At 45.3% G+C, this 18538-nt stretch overlaps 1 long non-coding RNA gene across 1 annotated transcript; it reads left to right on the top strand.

Moving 5' to 3' along the window:
• Positions 1 to 3188: 3188 nt before the first annotated feature.
• Positions 3189 to 10140, top strand: LOC134911622 (uncharacterized). Its single transcript, XR_010176716.1, has 3 exons — positions 3189 to 3366; positions 4443 to 4483; positions 9831 to 10140. It is a non-coding gene; the product is annotated as an uncharacterized LOC134911622 (long non-coding RNA).
• The last annotated feature ends 8398 nt before the right edge of the window (positions 10141 to 18538 follow it).

Below are 18538 nucleotides of genomic sequence, written 5' to 3'. Positions count from 1 at the left end.
TCAGGAAACAGCTTTTTATTAAAATGAGATTATAGAATATAGCTTCAAAGCTTTGCTTCATTTTCATCTATTACTAGTTGATGAGCGACATAATAGTTACACAGGTCCACTGCAGCACTATGTAGCAGCATGGGGCACAGGAGCAGTCAGCTGTAATGTTAGCTTTGCTGGGAATGCATCATCATAAACAGCGTGAGACATACTAGACGTAAACAACAGAGACACATCATTCAGATGGAGCACTCTAGTGGTGAGAGAGGCAGACTCTGAAGAAACAGAACAATCTGGATAATAAGGCGTAAAGCAAGAAACAACAGCATACACCATAACACCAGGATATGTAGAATATGCCACTCATGCGGTGAATCATAACCCACAGCAAGGTTGTGGAAATGGACATGTACTGTAATAGACCTTAGACAATTCAAGATGCATTTCTAATCAATTTTGGAAATTCATCTTAGATGTACTTGCAGATTTATCAGTTTCACTAGCATAATGTTCTATCTGACACCTAAGTGACACTTAATAGGTTATGGTAGTTTTTCAGTTAATGCTCCAAAAACTGACATTTGCTGCATTACTTAAGTATTGGAGCTATTTATAAAGATGACCTAGAATTCAGAGGTTCTCAAACTCGGTCCTCGGGAGCCCACACAGTGCATGTTTTGCAGGTAACCCAGCAGGTGCACAGGTGTATTAATTACTCACTGACACATTTTAAAAGGTCCACAGGTGGAGCTAATTATTTCACTTGCGATTCTGTGAGGAGACCTGCAAAACATGCACTGTGTGGGCTCCCGAGGACCGAGTTTGAGAACCTCTGGCCTAGATATTAGAAAGATCAGCAGTAGTCCCTGTATTCGGTCATTAAAGCAGTCTAATACCCCTTCATACCTCCCAACTTCTGTCCCTGTGTAAAAAGGGACATGCCGCGCCTAAGGCGTGCCCGTGCCCGACAAGGGGCGGAGCTTTGGGTAGAGGGGGCATGGCCTCGCTGCAAGGGAGCGGGGCTTATTGCCGCGACCCCCCTTTTCGTAATTTTGGGGGCGTATCTAGTGCTCCATGAGCTGCTGGAAATCCCCGGGCTCCCCTTCTTGTGCTGTTAGATGCCGGTACACTGCGACCTGCGGGCGGGACAGTGTCCAATTAGCGGGACTGTCCCGCTGAAATCGGGACAGTTGGGAGGCATGCCCCTTTCAGACCTTAAATCCTAGGTCCGAGATGGGATAATGAACACGGTTCAACTCGTGTTGATACACCTTTCACACCGACGCAAGGACCAGGAAAAACCCAGTCATTTGTCGGTGTGAATTTGGTCTACCAGGGTTTTGTGTCCCAGCTCTGCGACCCTAATTATCAGGGTTTTTCCAGGTCCATGCCTTGGTGCGATAGGTGCCTTAACAGGTGCTCATTGAGCTTCTTTTTAACAGAACCTGCGTAGAGTAACCCGGGAACACCTTTCAGATTGCAGTGTATCTAGCTCATAACTGGGAAAACACTGGTTAAGGTCAGGGTTGCAGAGCTGGAGCACAAAGCTGGGGTAGACCCATTCACACGACACATGACCTGGGTATATCCCAGGTCTACGCTTGATGTGAAATGGATATAAAGTAGTCCTGACAGCTTTCTATAGGCAGCAGAGTTTGGTCCCAGTACCTAGTGACATCTTTAGATGGCATTAGCTAGGCTTAGTATACCATCCCTTTAAAATGGGACACTCATGGATTACATAGGTTCTGTGGCTGATTAAAACCATGTGAAATGCAGACCACAGAAACTGTGTAAATCATTTGTGTCCTGACTTAAAGGGATAAATTAGTGAGCCTATCATTAGCCATTGTAACCTGTAGGTTACTTTTTCAATTTGTTTCCACCCTCTCCAGCAGCCAATACTTTCACATGGCAAGCCAGGTGCCCACCCAATAAAGTCATAGCGTAGGCTACTGCTTTACTATTTACTCTTCTCCAGGACAGACTTTTATCTCGGCAAGAGAATTTTAGTAATAAGGTGGATCGACAAATAAATTCTTATTGGCAGTGGCGGATCTACATTTTTGTGGCCCTGAAACTTGAATTGTTATGGGGCCTCTTTGCAACTAGCAACTATAGGGCAACATCCAATAACATCCAAAGGGCCTTGCTGCCCTTGCAAGAACTTCGAAACGCAAATGGCGGAGAACGGGGTAGAGGGGTGGATTCACCTCACAGGCAACCCCCCCTTTAAATAATCACCTCGCAGAACTCCCCCTTCACACCGCTCAGCACCAGCAAAATTATAGACACCGCTCCTTGTCCTGGGCTACTTCTCACCTTTCATTGCTCCCATGGTAATGAAGACTTTTGAGCGCTGCGTGCTGACCCATCTCAAGGAAACCACCAACTCACTTCCTGACAGACTGCAGAACTTCTCTTTGTGACATTCCCAGGAATGGCGGAATGCGAGAGGGCCCATAAATTTTTCAACAATCATCAGGGGCCGCCCGGCCCCCGATAATTAACGTAATGAATATGCCCCTGGTCACTTGCATGCAGGTGTTTTTCACTTTGAATCTAAAAAGTGATAAAGAAGTTGTGGGATGTAGTTATCATCCCGACATTCACGATGCTGGTGGTCAGAAGACCGACACCGGAATCCCGACATGGCTCTGAATCGCTATGCCGGAATCCCGACAGCTAGAATCCCCCCAAAAAGTATGCCTGGGAGGGTTAGGCTGCGGGAAGGGAGGTTAGGGTTAGGCACTAGGGGGAGGGTTAGGGTTAGGCTGCGGGAGGGCTGGTTAGGATTAGGCTGCAGGTCGGGAGGGTTAGGGATAGGCTGCAGGAGGGGTGGGGTTAGGGATAGGCGGCAGGAAAGGAGGAGTTAGGCTGCGGGTAGGGAGGGTTAGGGAGAGGGTAAGTGGTAGAGTTAGCTTACCTTTCTAAAAGTGACAGAATTCTAACCATTGGAATACCGCTGTCGGTATTCTGACCATCAGCATCCTGACTATTGGGATTCTGTACCCAAGTTGAAGCTGTGTAATGGAAACACACACTGCCTTTGGACTTCTTTACCACAGTTTTATTTTGTCAGGATGACCGCAGAACAGTAACCATTACAGATTAAATATTCACAGCTCTGTCACTCATTAACAGAGACCTACTCCGTAGTCAACGGTCAAATATTCTGGCATCAGTCATCCAGAGAAATGGCTCAGACAGACCTTATAATCACTAGACACCTCCTCCCCCTCCAAGACTGACAGGATAACTACACTTGCACCTTTCCATTAAAAGAGAGCTCTTCGCAACTGCTCTGTTTTGATCAGTCACATGCCTTCAGCTGTGCTAGGCTCCAGGGAGAAATACACTGAAATCAACAAACAGGTAAGACACGCATTTGTTTTTAACTCTGCAGCACATTGTTCCTATTGCCACAATACAAAAAAAAACATATTCAAATTAAACTGGGAGTTGGCTAGCAACTGTGTATTCCACACACCAAAAAGTATTTTGAAATGGTAGTAGACAGGCATTAATGTCACCCATTTGATATTTTCTGTTGTTGGCAATGCGTTTCTACTTTCAGGAAAAAATTACCAAAATATTGTTTTTTTAGGGTTTATGCAAACTTTGTAAAAACAAATTTGCTCAACTGTCTGTAACTGTGACACTTATGTTATTGCACGGAGACTTTATGAGACAGCACAGATTTCAAATAAATGTTTTGCGGCTTTTCCATCGTTTGCTGTTTAAGGAACCCAGCAGCTGCTTCCCCAGGGAAGATTTCTGGATGCAGTCCCATGGAATGTGGGATGATGGAATGTAGTGTTGACCCAGGAATGCCAGCAAACAGCTTGCAAACACAAGCAGCATCCACCCTTGTCTGACTCCTGAGGCCCTGCTCAAGAGATAAATCCAACAGCTGAACATAGCTGCCCCCTAGCAATATGTAGTGGTAATGCATCTTACTGTATCTATCTGTCCATGGAGCAGCACATGAAGATAACAGAGAAAAACACAACAAAATCTCTCTATAGTGCTTCTATCTGAAAATACAGTGTAGAAAAATGTTGCTATTGAAATGCAATTTCAAAGGAAAACTTGATGAAGATGTAGGGGTAAATTTGAAGGTCTGTGTTTGCCCAAGTTTGTAATCTTGGGTGTTTTTGCCCATTTTTACAAACACAGGAATTTACTAAAGGCAAAACACAGGAATGTTGGATCAATAGAACAATTTGAGAGAACTCTAAAAGGGGGTACCCGCGGAGAGATCAATGCTTAAATTCTAATGCTTAGAAATTAAGCACGGATCTTTCCATGTGTATGCCCATAGCGATAGCGATGCGCTGCCCCGTGCGTTGCTATCGCTGACTCTACATTTGGCATGCATGTATATACATACAGCGCTGCTGTGTCCGGGCTGGAGCAGGTCACTGGTTTTTTTTCTTTTATCTCCCTAGGAGCCTACTGTAGAAGAGGACCGGATTTCTCCCAGTGGTAGGTGAGTATGTATCCCCATCCCCCAGTGCAGCGGGACTCTACATAGAGAAGTGGACTGTACACACCTGGGACAAAGTGATTATATGTGAGTGTGAGTGAGTGTATTCAAGTTATACTTTCTATGGTGTGTGTGTTCTGTCTTTATTTTAATAATTATTTTGCTGGGGGACTATAGGTACCAGCGGGTGCTTAAGGCCCTGCATGCTGGTGCTTGTGGTTCTCCAAGTACTGGCATGCGGAGGAGGCTATATGGGACCTGTAGTTCCCCTGTAAAGATAATATTCTTACTTTACCCCTTTATTGGGGGTTACTACTTCCCCAGGAATCTCTGACCTGGGCTGCTAGTTAGGGGGAGAATGCTTTGGCCAGGGAACCTATCAAATGTGTCCGTGGGCTGTAGCATTAACCCCTTGCTAGTGGAGTCCGGTGCTGGTTCTAAAAATACAGGGGACCCCTATGTCATTTATTCCCCGTATTTGGAGAACCAGGGCCAGCTTCAAGAGCCCAGTGCTGGTTCATTACATACAGGGGAAGCCTATGTTGGCTGAGTATTGTGGTGCGTGATGTAGTTACGTTAGTCCACACACTTAAAGAGTTAATAGCAAGCAGATTTATTTGAGGTACACACAGATGACTTAAATATGCTTTAATAGTAGGCAATTGGCCCCTTATAGCAGACAGTGTATTAGCGGTACTTATCAGTATTGCATATGTGGTTGCAGTCTGACTCCCGCTGTGAAGAAGGAATGCACCGCCCGGCTCTGTCTTTAGCTCCGGCAGAACGATACATGTAGCACACGGAGGAACGCTGAAGTCTCTCTCTCACAAGCTCTCTAATATGGAGGAGCTCAGTGTTGGGCTCCGCCTCCCTGAGACACAGACACTAGAGGGACAAACAGTAGAGGATGTGCCCATGAGATCCTATGCATGAGGAGACAGGTACAGAGCGCACCATTATCTAACACCTACACATTTTTCCCTGTATTCTTTTGAACCAGGGCCATCTGCACGCGGATCTCACTGATCTGTGCAGGCTTCATGTTCGGGGGTGTTTGGCTACTGGCACACACAGAAAAAATGGCTGCCAAACACGACTGCAAACACCATCTGCGATCCCCCTAAAACACGGGTGCATAGTAAATTCTCATATTTGATTTTATAAAACACAGCTCAATCGATCACTGCCCTATTTAAACTTGAGCAATCTTGGGTAAAACACTATTCTTAGTAAATGCACCATGTAGTGTCTACTGCATATCTAACATATAAAAATGAACAAATCCACAGTTTACAAGCGAAGATCGTGAAATTTTATATACGAGCGTATTAAAACACTGCGGTGGCAACTAAAACAATTTGAAATCCCTATCACCCCTAAGGGGGGCAGACAGCAGCACAGAGTATATCAGGAGACAGCATAACTCCAGAATTGCTGGAGCAATGTACTAAAAAATTGGTACAGGCATTGGTACACCTATGCCTTACAATCTGGCAACAAACACTGTGGGGGGAAGACACCCCTAGCACCCCTAGGGGTGAGGCAGCAGCACTGAGTATTTCAGCAGACAGCAAAACTGTGGTAGGCCTTGAGCAATTTACACCAAACTTGGTACACATCTGACTTACAATCTGGGAACAAACTCTGTGGGGGATAGACACCCCTAGCACCCCTAGGGGTGAGATAGCAACACAGAGTATTTCAGCAGACAGCATAACTCTGGAATGCCTGAAGCAATTTACACCAAACTTGATACACATATGACTGGGAAAAACACTGTGGGGTTAATACACCCCTAGCACCCCTAGGGGTGGGCCAGCAGCACACACTATATCAGAACATGCATGATATGTCAGTGATGACAGGGCTGCATGTGACAGGGCCAGTGACACGATGTGAGGAGGGGAATGCAGGTAGCACAGACCCACACACTGAGAGTTATATAGTTGAAGTAGCATGGTCCCCCAGCAGCACAGAGTATATCAGGAGATACATAATGTGCTGCGCTATATAAGAAACTGTAAAAACAAATTAATAATTTCACTGGGGCACTGACATGATGTGAGGAGGGGAATGGAGGCAACAGGAAGCCACAGACTGAGAGTTGTATAGTGGGAAGAACAGGGTCTCTTGGGGGACCAAAAAGGAGTCCGGCCAATACACAAAGTGCATCAGGGAATCAAGATATGCCTATATACTAGATCTCCAACCAACGTAAATTAACGAACAACTATCATTCTAATTTACCATCCTCATCCCGTAGCAAAGCACGGGTATTCAGCTATCTACAATGTTATTTATACAGGTTGAGTATCCCATATCCAAATATTCTGAAATACGGAATATTCCGAAATACGGACTTTTTTGAGTGAGAGTGAAATAGTGAAACCTTTGTTTTTTGATGGCTCAATGTACACAAACTTTGTTTAATACACAAAGTCAGGGCCGTTTCTAGCCAATTTGGCTCCCAGTGCGAGATTTAAAAATGCGCCCCCCCCCATAGATATAAAGAGGAAAAGCATGCGCGCGCCGAAGGCGCGCGCGCTCCCGGTAAGGGGCGTGACCTCATTAAAATGGGCGTGGCTTTGTTAAGATGGGCGTGGCCTCATCTGATCTCATCAACACGGCCACCACAGGATATTAAAAAAAAAAAAGTCCTAATTTTACACATTACAGCAGGCACGCTACCCCATTTTACACAGCACGGCAGGCAAGTGTCCCCATTTTACACAGTACGACAGGCACGTGCCCCCATTTTACACATTGCGGCAGGAAAAAGTGTCCCCATTTTACACAGTACGACAGGCAAGTGTCCCCATTTTACACATTGCGGCAGGAAAAAGTGTCCTCATTTTACACAGCACGGCAGGCAAGTGTCCCCATTTTACACATTGCGGCAGGCACGTGCCCCCATTTTACACATTGCGGCAGGAAAAAGTGTCCTCATTTTACACAGTACGACAGGCAAGTGTCCCCATTTTACACATTGCGGCAGACAGGTGTCCCCATTTTACACATTGCGGCAGACAGGTGTCCCCATTTTACACATTGCGGCAGACACGTGCCCCCATTTTACACAGTACGCAGGCAAGTGTCCCCATTTTACACACTGCGGCAGACACGTGCCCCCATTTTACACAGTACGCAGGCAAGTGTCCCCATTTTACACACTGCGGCAGACACGTGCCCCCATTTTACACAGTACGCAGGCAAGTGTCCCCATTTTACACACTGCGGCAGACACGTGCCCCCATTTTACACAGTACGCAGGCAAGTGTCCCCATTTTACACACTGCGGCAGACACGTGCCCCCATTTTACACAGTACGCAGGCAAGTGTCCCCATTTTACACACTGCGGCAGACAGGTGTCCCCATTTTACACATTAAGGCAGACAGGTCCCCATTTTACACATTAAGGCAGACACGTCCCCATTTTACACATTAAGGCAGACAGGTCCCCATTTTACACATTAAGGCAGACAGGTCCCCATTTTACACATTAAGGCAGACAGGTCCCCATTTTACACATTAAGGCAGACAGGTCCCCATTTTATACATTAAGGCAGACAGGTCCCCATTTTACACATTACTGCAGGTGGTGGGGAGGGAGAAAGGGAGAGAGAGGGAGAGGGGCTGACTTACATTTGTAGCGGTTCTCGCCGCTCTTCAGCCGCCTCTCCCTCCTCGTCTGCGCGGCTCCCCCTTCTCCCTCCTCCCGAAAGCCCAGCTCGGGGGGCGGGGTTTCGCGGAATGACGCGTTTGCGTCGTGACGTCACGACGCAATCGCGTCATTCTGCGAAACCCCGCCCCCCGAGCTGGGCACTCGGGAGGAGGGAGAAGGGGGTTTCAAAGTATGATGAAGTGCCGCGGCGGGCGCCCCGTGCGGTTGCACGGCTCGCCCGCCGCAAGAAACGGCACTGCACAAAGTTATTAATAATATTGTATTAAATGACCTTCAGGCTGTGTGTATAAGGTGTATATGAAACATAAATGATTTGTGTGAATGTACACACACTTTGTTTAATGCACAAAGTTATAAAAAATATTGGCTAAAATGACCTTCAGGCTGTTTGTATAAGGTGTATATGTAACATAAATGCATTCTGTACTTAGACTTAGGTCCCATCACCATGATATCTCATTATGGTATGCAATTATTCCAAAATACGGAAAAATCCGATATCCAAAATACCTCTGGTCCCAAGCATTTTGGATAAAGGAGACTCAACCTGTACTGTGTGTTTAATATTTACATTTAGTTTTGTAAACAGACATTCTTAAAATCCTGGGCAACGCCGGGTACTCCAGCTAGTTCTTAATAATTATGAAGAGATGCACTGATACTGGTGTCAGAGTTCTAGGCCTTTCTTTTTCATGTTTTGATATCCTTCTCTGCAAAACACATAATTATCTGCTAATAAGACACAAAGATGTGCACATCACACACCAAGATAGATTTAATAGCCATTAAAAAATGGTTTGCCTGCTGTTAACTTCATTAGAAAAATGAGACAAGACCAGCGCAGTGTTTTGATATGTTCTTTTCACCTCTGCATTTATAGTGTATATGACATTTTTGGTTCTTGCTTCATTAATACTGAATTTCCATTAATACTGATTCGTCCTTATAGAGTCCAAAAATTAATTTGACTATGAAGCCTCAACACTCTCTTCTACTACATTGTGCTCATTAAATTAATGCCATGGGCTTAAATATTCAGCATTAATAGGAATAATACATGAGCTAAATGAGGTGCTCTTTCACTGCAAAGTAACACCATGTCATCTATGATTACAGAGGGAAGGGAAGAAAATATAATGGTGGTGAATGTAACTCCTGTATATGGTTTTAAACAGATGGGGAGAATGATTAGTATGCTAAATGTCACAGAAGGTGACACCGACAGGGAGCAAACAGATGAAGCTATTTCAATGTAAACAGGAATAATGTTATCAATGATTATCACTGGTTCTCTCATATTAGTTCACATTAGCGTCTATTTACTAAGGAGTGATGTCTTACATCCCAGAAAATGAAAACTTTAAAGCTCATTCGCTAATCAGAGGAAGAGTTGTTATTATACTTTAGCAATTTGATATTAATGGCTTTTTCTTTTAGCATTTATGTTAATAGATCTGATAATGACAAGTAGGGTTGTAAATTCTGCTAGCTGTGATTTGGCAGAATTGCAGCATAAAATCCTCTTTATTCTCGGATGATATCAGCTGACTCTGTGCTCCAGCTACACCTCTGACCGTTTCACTATGTAATCCATAGCTCTAGAAGAAGTCACTTGATTTACAGATTGCTATAATGTATGGGTTTCTATCATGGATTTTTTTTTACAGGTTATGAAGAACTAGCAGCCATAGCGCTGTCTGGTAATGGATTATCCGTTTCACTCTCAACCACAGGTGTATCTATAATGGGTGCAAGGAAGACCCATACTGTGCCCATTTAATATACATAACTTGCATCCGCATCTTCTGGAAAATGGCACCAGTGCATGCCCAGTAAAGAAATCACCAGGATGGTGCCAGTGCCATTTTTCCAGAGACATGCACATCAGTGGAGTAACTAGGGGTCCGCAGCCACTGCGAGCGCTTGGAGGCATGCAGGGCTGCGGGGCGCCCTAGCTGCCACTGATCTCTGCTAGGAAGGAGGGACATGGAGGGCTCAGCGCGCGCCTCTCCTGTGTCCCTCCTTTGTCTCCGGCGGCAGCAGCGTGTCAGTTTAATGAAGTGCCCGTTCGTGAGCTCTGATTGGCTCACGAACTGGCACTTCATTAAACAGACACGCCACTGCCGCCAGAGACGAAGGAGGGTCACAGGAGAGGCGCGCGCTGTGCCCTCCGTGTCCCTCCTTCCCAGCACAGCAGCGGGGGAGCCCAGCACTGGGGGGGGGTAACATATTTGGCACTTGGTGAGGCATATTTGGCACTTGGGGGGAGCGTATTTGGCACTTGGTGAGGCATACTTGGCACTGGGGGGGAGAGAGCGTATCTGGCACTGGGTGGGGGCATAGTTGGCACTGGGAGGGCATAATTGCACTGTGGGGGGCATATTTGGCACATGGGGAGCATATATGGCACTGGGGGAGCATATTTGGCACTGGGGGGTATATGTGTACCTGGCACTGGGGGGAGGGCATATTTGGCACTGGGGGTATATGTGTACCTGGCACTGGGGGGGATATGGGGCACTGGGGGCTTATGTGTACCTGGCACTGTGGGGTCATATCTGGCACTGGGGGCATATGTGGCACTGGGAGCACAGCCCTAGCAACAAGCATTACCCCGTGGTTACAAGCACAACACCCAGCTCATGAAATCCCTGGCAACAAGCATTACCCCCTAAGAACGGGCCTGACACCCAGTGCATGAAACCCTTGGCAACGAATATTACCCCCTGGCAACAAGCTTGAAACCCAGCACATGATACCTCTGGCAACAAGCATAACACCTACCGCATGAAACCCCTGGCAACGAGCACGACACCCTGAGCATGAAACCCCTGGTACCATGCATGGAACCAAGAGCATGAAACCTCTGGCAATGAGCAGGTAATTTAAAAGTAATTACAAGCCTTACTGTAGGACTTAATGTGTGATGGGCATTGCGGTGTGTGGCATAATGTATCACGGATATTGCGGTGTGTGTCATAATGTGTCACAGACATTACGGTGTGTGGCCTACTATATCACGGGCATTGTGGTATGTGGTATAATGTTTCAGGGGCATTGCAGTGTGTGGCATAATATATATAACGGGCATTGCGATGTGTGGCATAGGGTATAACAGGCATTGCGGTATGTGTCACAGGCATTACGGTGTGTGGCATACTATATCACGGGCATTGTGGTATGTGGTATAATGTCTCAGGGGCGTTGTAGTGTGTGGTAAAATGTATAATGGGCATTGCAGTGTATGGCATAGGGTATAATGGGCATTGCGGTATGTGTCACAGGCATTACGGTGTGTGGTATACTATATCACGGGCATTGTGGTATAATGTCTCAATATCATTGCAGTGTGTGGCATAATGTATCACAGACATTGTGGTATGTGCTATAATGTATCAGGGGCATTGCAGTGTGTGTCATAATTAGAGATGAGCAGGTTTGGTTCCTCAGAATCCGAACCCCCCCGAACTTCACCCATTTTACACGGTTCCGAGGCAGACTCGGATCCTCCCGCCTTGCTCGGATAACCCGAGCGTGCACGAACGTCATCAACCCGCTGTCGTATTCTCGCGAGATTCGTATTCTATATAAGGAGCCGTGCGTCGCCGCCATTTTCACTCGTGCATTGGAGATGATAGGGAGAGGACGTGTGCAGCGTTCTCTCAGTTGTGTTCAGTGTGCTGCAAATATCTGTGCTCAATGTGCTGCAAATATCTGTGCTCAGTGTGCTTGCAAATATCTGTGCTCAGTGTGCTTTATTGTGGGGACTGGGGACCACCAGTATTATATAGTAGGAGGACAGTGCAGAGTTTTGCTGACCAGTGACCACCAGTATTGTACGTTGTCTGCCTGAAAAACATTCCATATCTGTGCTGCATTGTAGTATATAGTAGGAGGACAGTGCAGAATTTTGCTGACCAGTGACCACCAGTATTATATCAGTACGGTACAGTAGTCCACTGCTCTGTCTACCTCTGTGTCATCAAGTATACTTTCCATCCATACCTGTGGTGCATTTAAGTTTTGCGCAGTATATATATAGTAGGAGGACAGTGCATAATTTTGCGGACCACCAGTATATAATATATAGCAGTACGGTACAGTAGTCCACTGCTCTACCTACCTCTGTGTCGTCAAGTATACTATCCATCCATACCTGTGGTGCATTTAAGTTTTGCGCAGTATATATATAGTAGGAGGACCGTGCATGATTTTGCTGACCACCAGTATATAATATATAGCAGTACGGTACAGTAGTCCACTGCTGTACCTGCCTCTGTGTCGTCAAGTATACTATCCATCCATACCTGTGGTGCATTTAAGTTTTGCGCAGTATATATATAGTAGGAGGACAGTGCATAATTTTGCTGACCACCAGTATATAATTAATATATAGCAGTACGGTACAGTAGTCCACTGCTCTACCTACCTCTGTGTCGTCAAGTATACTATCCATCCATACCTGTGGTGCATTTAAGTTTTGCGCAGTGTATATAAAGTAGGAGGACAGTGCATAATTTTGCTGACCACCAGTATATAATATATAGCAGTACGGTACAGTAGTCCACTGCTGTACCTGCCTCTGTGTCGTCAAGTATACTATCCATCCATACCTGTGGTGCATTTAAGTTTTGCGCAGTATATATATAGTAGGAGGACAGTGCATAATTTTGCTGACCACCAGTATATAATTAATATATAGCAGTACGGTACAGTAGTCCACTGCTCTACCTACCTCTGTGTCGTCAAGTATACTATCCATCCATACCTGTGGTGCATTTAAGTTTTGCGCAGTATATATATAGTAGGAGGACAGTGCATAATTTTGCTGACCACCAGTATATAATATATAGCAGTACGGTACAGTAGTCCACTGCTCTACCTACCTCTGTGTCGTCAAGTATACTATCCATCCATACCTGTGGTGCATTTAAGTTTTGCGCAGTATATATATAGTAGGAGGACAGTGCATAATTTTGCTGACCACCAGTATATAATATATAGCAGTACGGTACAGTAGTCCACTGCTCTACCTTCCTCTGTGTCATCAAGTATACTATCCATCAATACCTGTGGTGCATTTAAGTTTTGCGCAGTATATATATATATATATATAAGGAGGACAGTGCATAATTTTGCTGACCACCAGTATATAATATATAGCAGTACGGTACAGTAGTCCACTGCTCTACCTACCTCTGTGTCGTCAAGTATACTATCCATCCATACCTGTGGTGCATTTTAAGTTTTGCGCAGTATATATATAGTAGGAGGACAGTGCATAATTTTGCTGACCACCAGTATATAATTAATATATAGCAGTACGGTACAGTAGTCCACTGCTCTACCTACCTCTGTGTCGTCAAGTATACTATCCATCCACACCTGTGGTGCATTTCAGTTTTGCGCAGTATATAAATAGTAGGAGGACAGTGCATCATTTTACTGACCACCAGTATCTAATATATAGCAGTACGGTACAGTAGTCCACTGCTCTACCTACCTCTGTGTCGTCAAGTATACTATCCATCCATACCTGTGGTGCATTTAAGTTTTGCGCAGTATATATATAGTAGGAGGACAGTGCATAATTTTGCTGACCACCAGTATATAATATATAGCAGTACGGTACAGTATTCCACTGCTCAACCTACCTCTGTCGTCAAGTATACTATCCATCCATACCTGTGGTGCATTTAAGTTTTGTGCAGTATATATATAGTAGGAGGACAGTGCATAATTTTGCTGACCACCAGTATATAATTAATATATAGCAGTACGGTACAGTAGTCCACTGCTCTACCTACCTCTGTGTCGTCAAGTATACTATCCATCCATACCTGTGGTGCATTTAAGTTTTGCGCAGTATATATATAGTAGGAGGACAGTGCATAATTTTGCTGACCACCAGTATATAATATATAGCAGTACGGTACAGTAGTCCACTGCTCTACCTACCTCTGTGTCATCAAGTATACTATCCATCCACACCTGTGGTGCATTTAAGTTTTGCGCAGTATATATATAGTAGGAGGACAGTGCATAATTTTGCTGACCACCAGTATATAATTAATATATAGCAGTACGGTACAGTAGTCCACTGCTCTACCTACCTCTGTGTCGTCAAGTATACTATCCATCCATACCTGTGGTGCATTTAAGTTTTGCGCAGTATATATATAGTAGGAGGACAGTGCATAATTTTGCTGACCACCAGTATATAATTAATATATAGCAGTACGGTACAGTAGTCCACTGCTCTACCTACCTCTGTATCGTCAAGTATACTATCCATCCATACCTGTGGTGCATCTAAGTTTTGCACAGTATATATATATAAGGAGGACAGTGCATAATTTTGCTGACCACCAGTATATAATATATAGCAGTACGTTACAGTGCTCCACTGCTCTACCTACCTTTGTGTCGTCAAGTATACTATCCATCCATACCTGTGGTGCATTTAAGTTTTGCGCAGTATATATATAGTAGGAGGACAGTGCATAATTTTGCTGACCACCAGTATATAATTAATATATAGCAGTACGGTACAGTAGTCCACTGCTCTACCTACCTCTGTGTCATCAAGTATACTATCCATCCATACCTGTGGTGCATTTAAGTTTTGCACAGTATATATATAGTAGGAGGACAGTGCATAATTTTGCTGACCACCAGTATATAATATATAGCAGTACAGTACAGTAGTCCACTGCTCTACCTACCTCTGTGTCGTCAAGTATACTATCCATCCATACCTGTGGTGCATTTAAGTTTTGCACAGTATATATATAGTAGGAGGACAGTGCATAATTTTGCTGACCACCAGTATATAATTAATATATAGCAGTACGGTACAGTAGTCCACTGCTCTACCTACCTCTGTGTCATCAATTATACTATCCATACATACCTGTGGTGCATTTAAGTTTTGCGCATTATATATATAGTAGGAGGACAGTGCATAATTATGCTGACCACCAGTATATAATATATAGCAGTACGGTACAGTAGTCCACTGCTCTACCTACCTCTGTGTCGTCAAGTATACTATCCATCCATACCTGTGGTGCATTTAAGTTTTGCGCAGTATATATATAGTAGGAGGACAGTGCATAATTTTGCTGACCACCAGTATATAATATATAGCAGTACGGTACAGTAGTCCACTGCTCTACCTACCTCTGTGTCGTCAAGTATACTATCCATCCATACCTGTGGTGCATTTAAGTTTTGCGCAGTATATATATAGTAGGAGGACAGTGCATAATTTTGCTGACCACTAGTATATAATTAATATATAGCAGTACGGTACAGTAGTCCACTGCTCTACCTACCTCTGTGTCGTCAAGTATACTATCCATCCATACCTGTGGTGCATTTAAGTTTTGCGCAGTATATATATAGTAGGAGGATAGTGCATAATTTTGCTGACCACCAGTATATAATATATAGCAGTACGGTACAGTAGGCCATTGCTATTGATATATTACTGGCATATAATTCCACACATTAAAAAATGGAGAACAAAAATGTGGAGAGTAAAATAGGGAAAGATCAAGATCCACTTCCATCTCGTGCTGAAGCTGCTGCCACTAGTCATGGCCGAGACGATGAAATGCCATCAACGTCGTCTGCCAAGGCCGATGCCCAATGTCATAGTAGAGAGCATGTTAAAATCCAAAAAACAAAAGTTCAGTAAAATGACCCAAAAATCAAAATTAAAATCGTCTGAGGAGAAGCATAAACTTGCCAATATGCCATTTACGACACGGAGTGGCAAGGAACGGCTGAGGCCCTCTCCTATGTTCCTCATGACTAGTGGGCAGCTTCACATGAGGATGGAAGCACTCATCCTCTTGCTAGAAAAATGAAAAGAGTTAAGCTGGCAAAAGCACAGCAAAGAACTGTGCGTTCTTCTAAATCACAAATCCCCAAGGAGAGTCCAATTGTGTCGGTTGCGATGCCTGACCTTCCCAACACTGGACGGGAAGAGGTGGCGCCTTCCACCATTTGCACGCCCCCTGCAAATGCTGGAAGGAGCACCCGCAGTCCAGTTCCTGATAGTCAAATTGAAGATGTCACTGTTGAAGTACACCAGGATGAGGATATGGGTGTTGCTGGCGCTGAGGAGGAAATTGACAAGGAGGATTCTGATGGTGAGGTGGTTTGTTTAAGTCAGGCACCCGGGGAGACACCTGTTGTCCGTGGGACGAAAATGGCCGTTGACATGCCTGGTCAAATTACAAAAAACATCACCTCTTCGGTGTGGAATTATTTTAACAAAAATGCGGACAACAGGTGTCAAGCCGTGTGTCGCCTTTGTCAAGCTGTAATAAGTAGGGGTAAGGACGTTAACCACCTTGGAACATCCTCCCTTATACGTCACCTGGAGCGCATTCATCAGAAGTCATTGACAAGTTCAAAAACTTTGGGTGACAGCGGAAGCAGTCCACTGCCAACTAAATCCCTTCCTCTTGTAACCAAGCTCCTGCAAACCACACCACCAACTCCCTCAGTGTCAATTTCCTCCTTAGATAGGAAAGCCAATAGTCCTGCAGGCCATGTCACTGTCAAGTCTGACGAGTCCTCTCCTGCCTGGGATTACTCCGATGCATCCTTGAGTGTAACGCCTCCTGCTGCTGGCGCTGCTGTTGTTGCTGCTGGGAGTCGATCGTCATCCCAGAGGGGAAGTCGGAAGACCACTTGTACTACTTCCAGTAAGCAATTGACTGTCCAACAGTCCTTTGTGAGAAAGATGAAATATCACAGCAGTCATCCTGCTGCAAAGCGGATAACTCAGGCCTTGGCAGCCTGGGCGGTGTTAAACGTGTTTCCGGTATCCACCGTTAATTCACAGGAAACTAGAGAATTGCTTGAGGTACTGTGTCCCCGGTACCAAATACCATCTAGGTTCCATTTCTCTAGGCAGGCGATACTGAGAATGTACACAGACCTCAGAAAAAGAGTCACCAGTGTCCTAAAAAATGCAGTTGTACCGAATGTCCACTTTACCACGGACATGTGGACAAGTGGAGCCGGGCAGACTAAGGACTATATGACTGTGACAGCCCACTGGGTAGATGTATTGCCTCCCGCAGCAAGAACAGCAGCGGCGGCACCAGTAGCAGCATCTCGCAAACGCCAACTCGTTCCTAGGCAGGCTACGCTTTGTATCACCGCTTTCCAGAATAGGCACACAGCTGACAACCTCTTACGGCAACTGAGGAAGATCATCGCAGAATGGCTTACCCCAATTGGACTCTCCTGGGGATTTGTGACATCGGACAATGCCACCAATATTGTGCGTGCATTACATGTGGGCCAATTCCAGCATGTCCCATGTTTTGCACATACACTGAATATGGTGCTGCAGAATTTTTAAAAAAACGACAGGGGCGTGCAAGAGATGTTGTCGGTGGCCCGAAGAATTGCGGGCCACTTTCGGCATTCAGCCTCCGCGTGCCGAAGACTGGAGCACCAGCAAACACTCCTGAACCTGCCCTGCCATCATCTGAAGCAAGAGGTGGTAACGAGGTGGAATTCAACCCTCTATATGCTTCAGAGGATGGAGGAGCAGCAAAAGGCCATTCAAGCCTATACAGCTACCTACGATATAGGCAAAGGAGGGGGAATGCACCTGACTCAAGCACAGTGGAGAATGATTTCAACGTTGTGCAAGGTTCTGCAACCCTTTGAACTTGCCACACGTGAAGTCAGTTCAGACACTGCCAGCCTGAGTCAGGTCATTCCCCTCATCAGGCTTTTGCAGAAGAAGCTGGAGAGATTGAAGGAGGAGCTAAAACAGAGCGATTCCGCTAGGCATGTGGGACTTGTGGATGGAGCCCTTATTTCGCTTAACCAGGATTCACGGGTGGTCAATCTGTTGAAATCAGAGCGCTACATTTTGGCCACCGTGCTCGATCCTAGATTTAAAACCTACGTTGGATCTCTCTTTTCGGCAGACACAAGTCTGCAAAGGTTCAAAGACCTGCTGGTGAGAAAATTGTCAACTCAAGCGGAACGTGACCCGTCAACAGCTCCTCCTTCACATTCTCCTGCAACTGGGCCTGCGAGGAAAAGGCTAAGAATTCCGAGCCCACCCGCTGGCAGTGAGTGCTGACATCTGGTCCGGACTGAAGGACCTGCCAACGATTACTGACATGTCGTCTACTGTCACTGCATATGATTCTGTAACCATTGAAAGAATGGTGGAGGATTATATGAGTGACCGCATTGTCAAAGTCAGAAAAATGTCTCTATGCACGTTGCCATATTTGCACCGCACACTGGTCCATGCTGCGCATGCGTGCGCTTTCCCGTGTCTGCGCATACCCGCTAGTGCGTGCACCCGCTCGCACGGTATGTGCATTTA

This window comes from Pseudophryne corroboree, chromosome 4 (genome assembly GCF_028390025.1).
Source record: "Pseudophryne corroboree isolate aPseCor3 chromosome 4, aPseCor3.hap2, whole genome shotgun sequence".
Classification (NCBI taxonomy): Eukaryota; Metazoa; Chordata; class Amphibia; order Anura; family Myobatrachidae; genus Pseudophryne; species Pseudophryne corroboree.
This window is presented reverse-complemented; position numbering and strand designations above follow the sequence as displayed.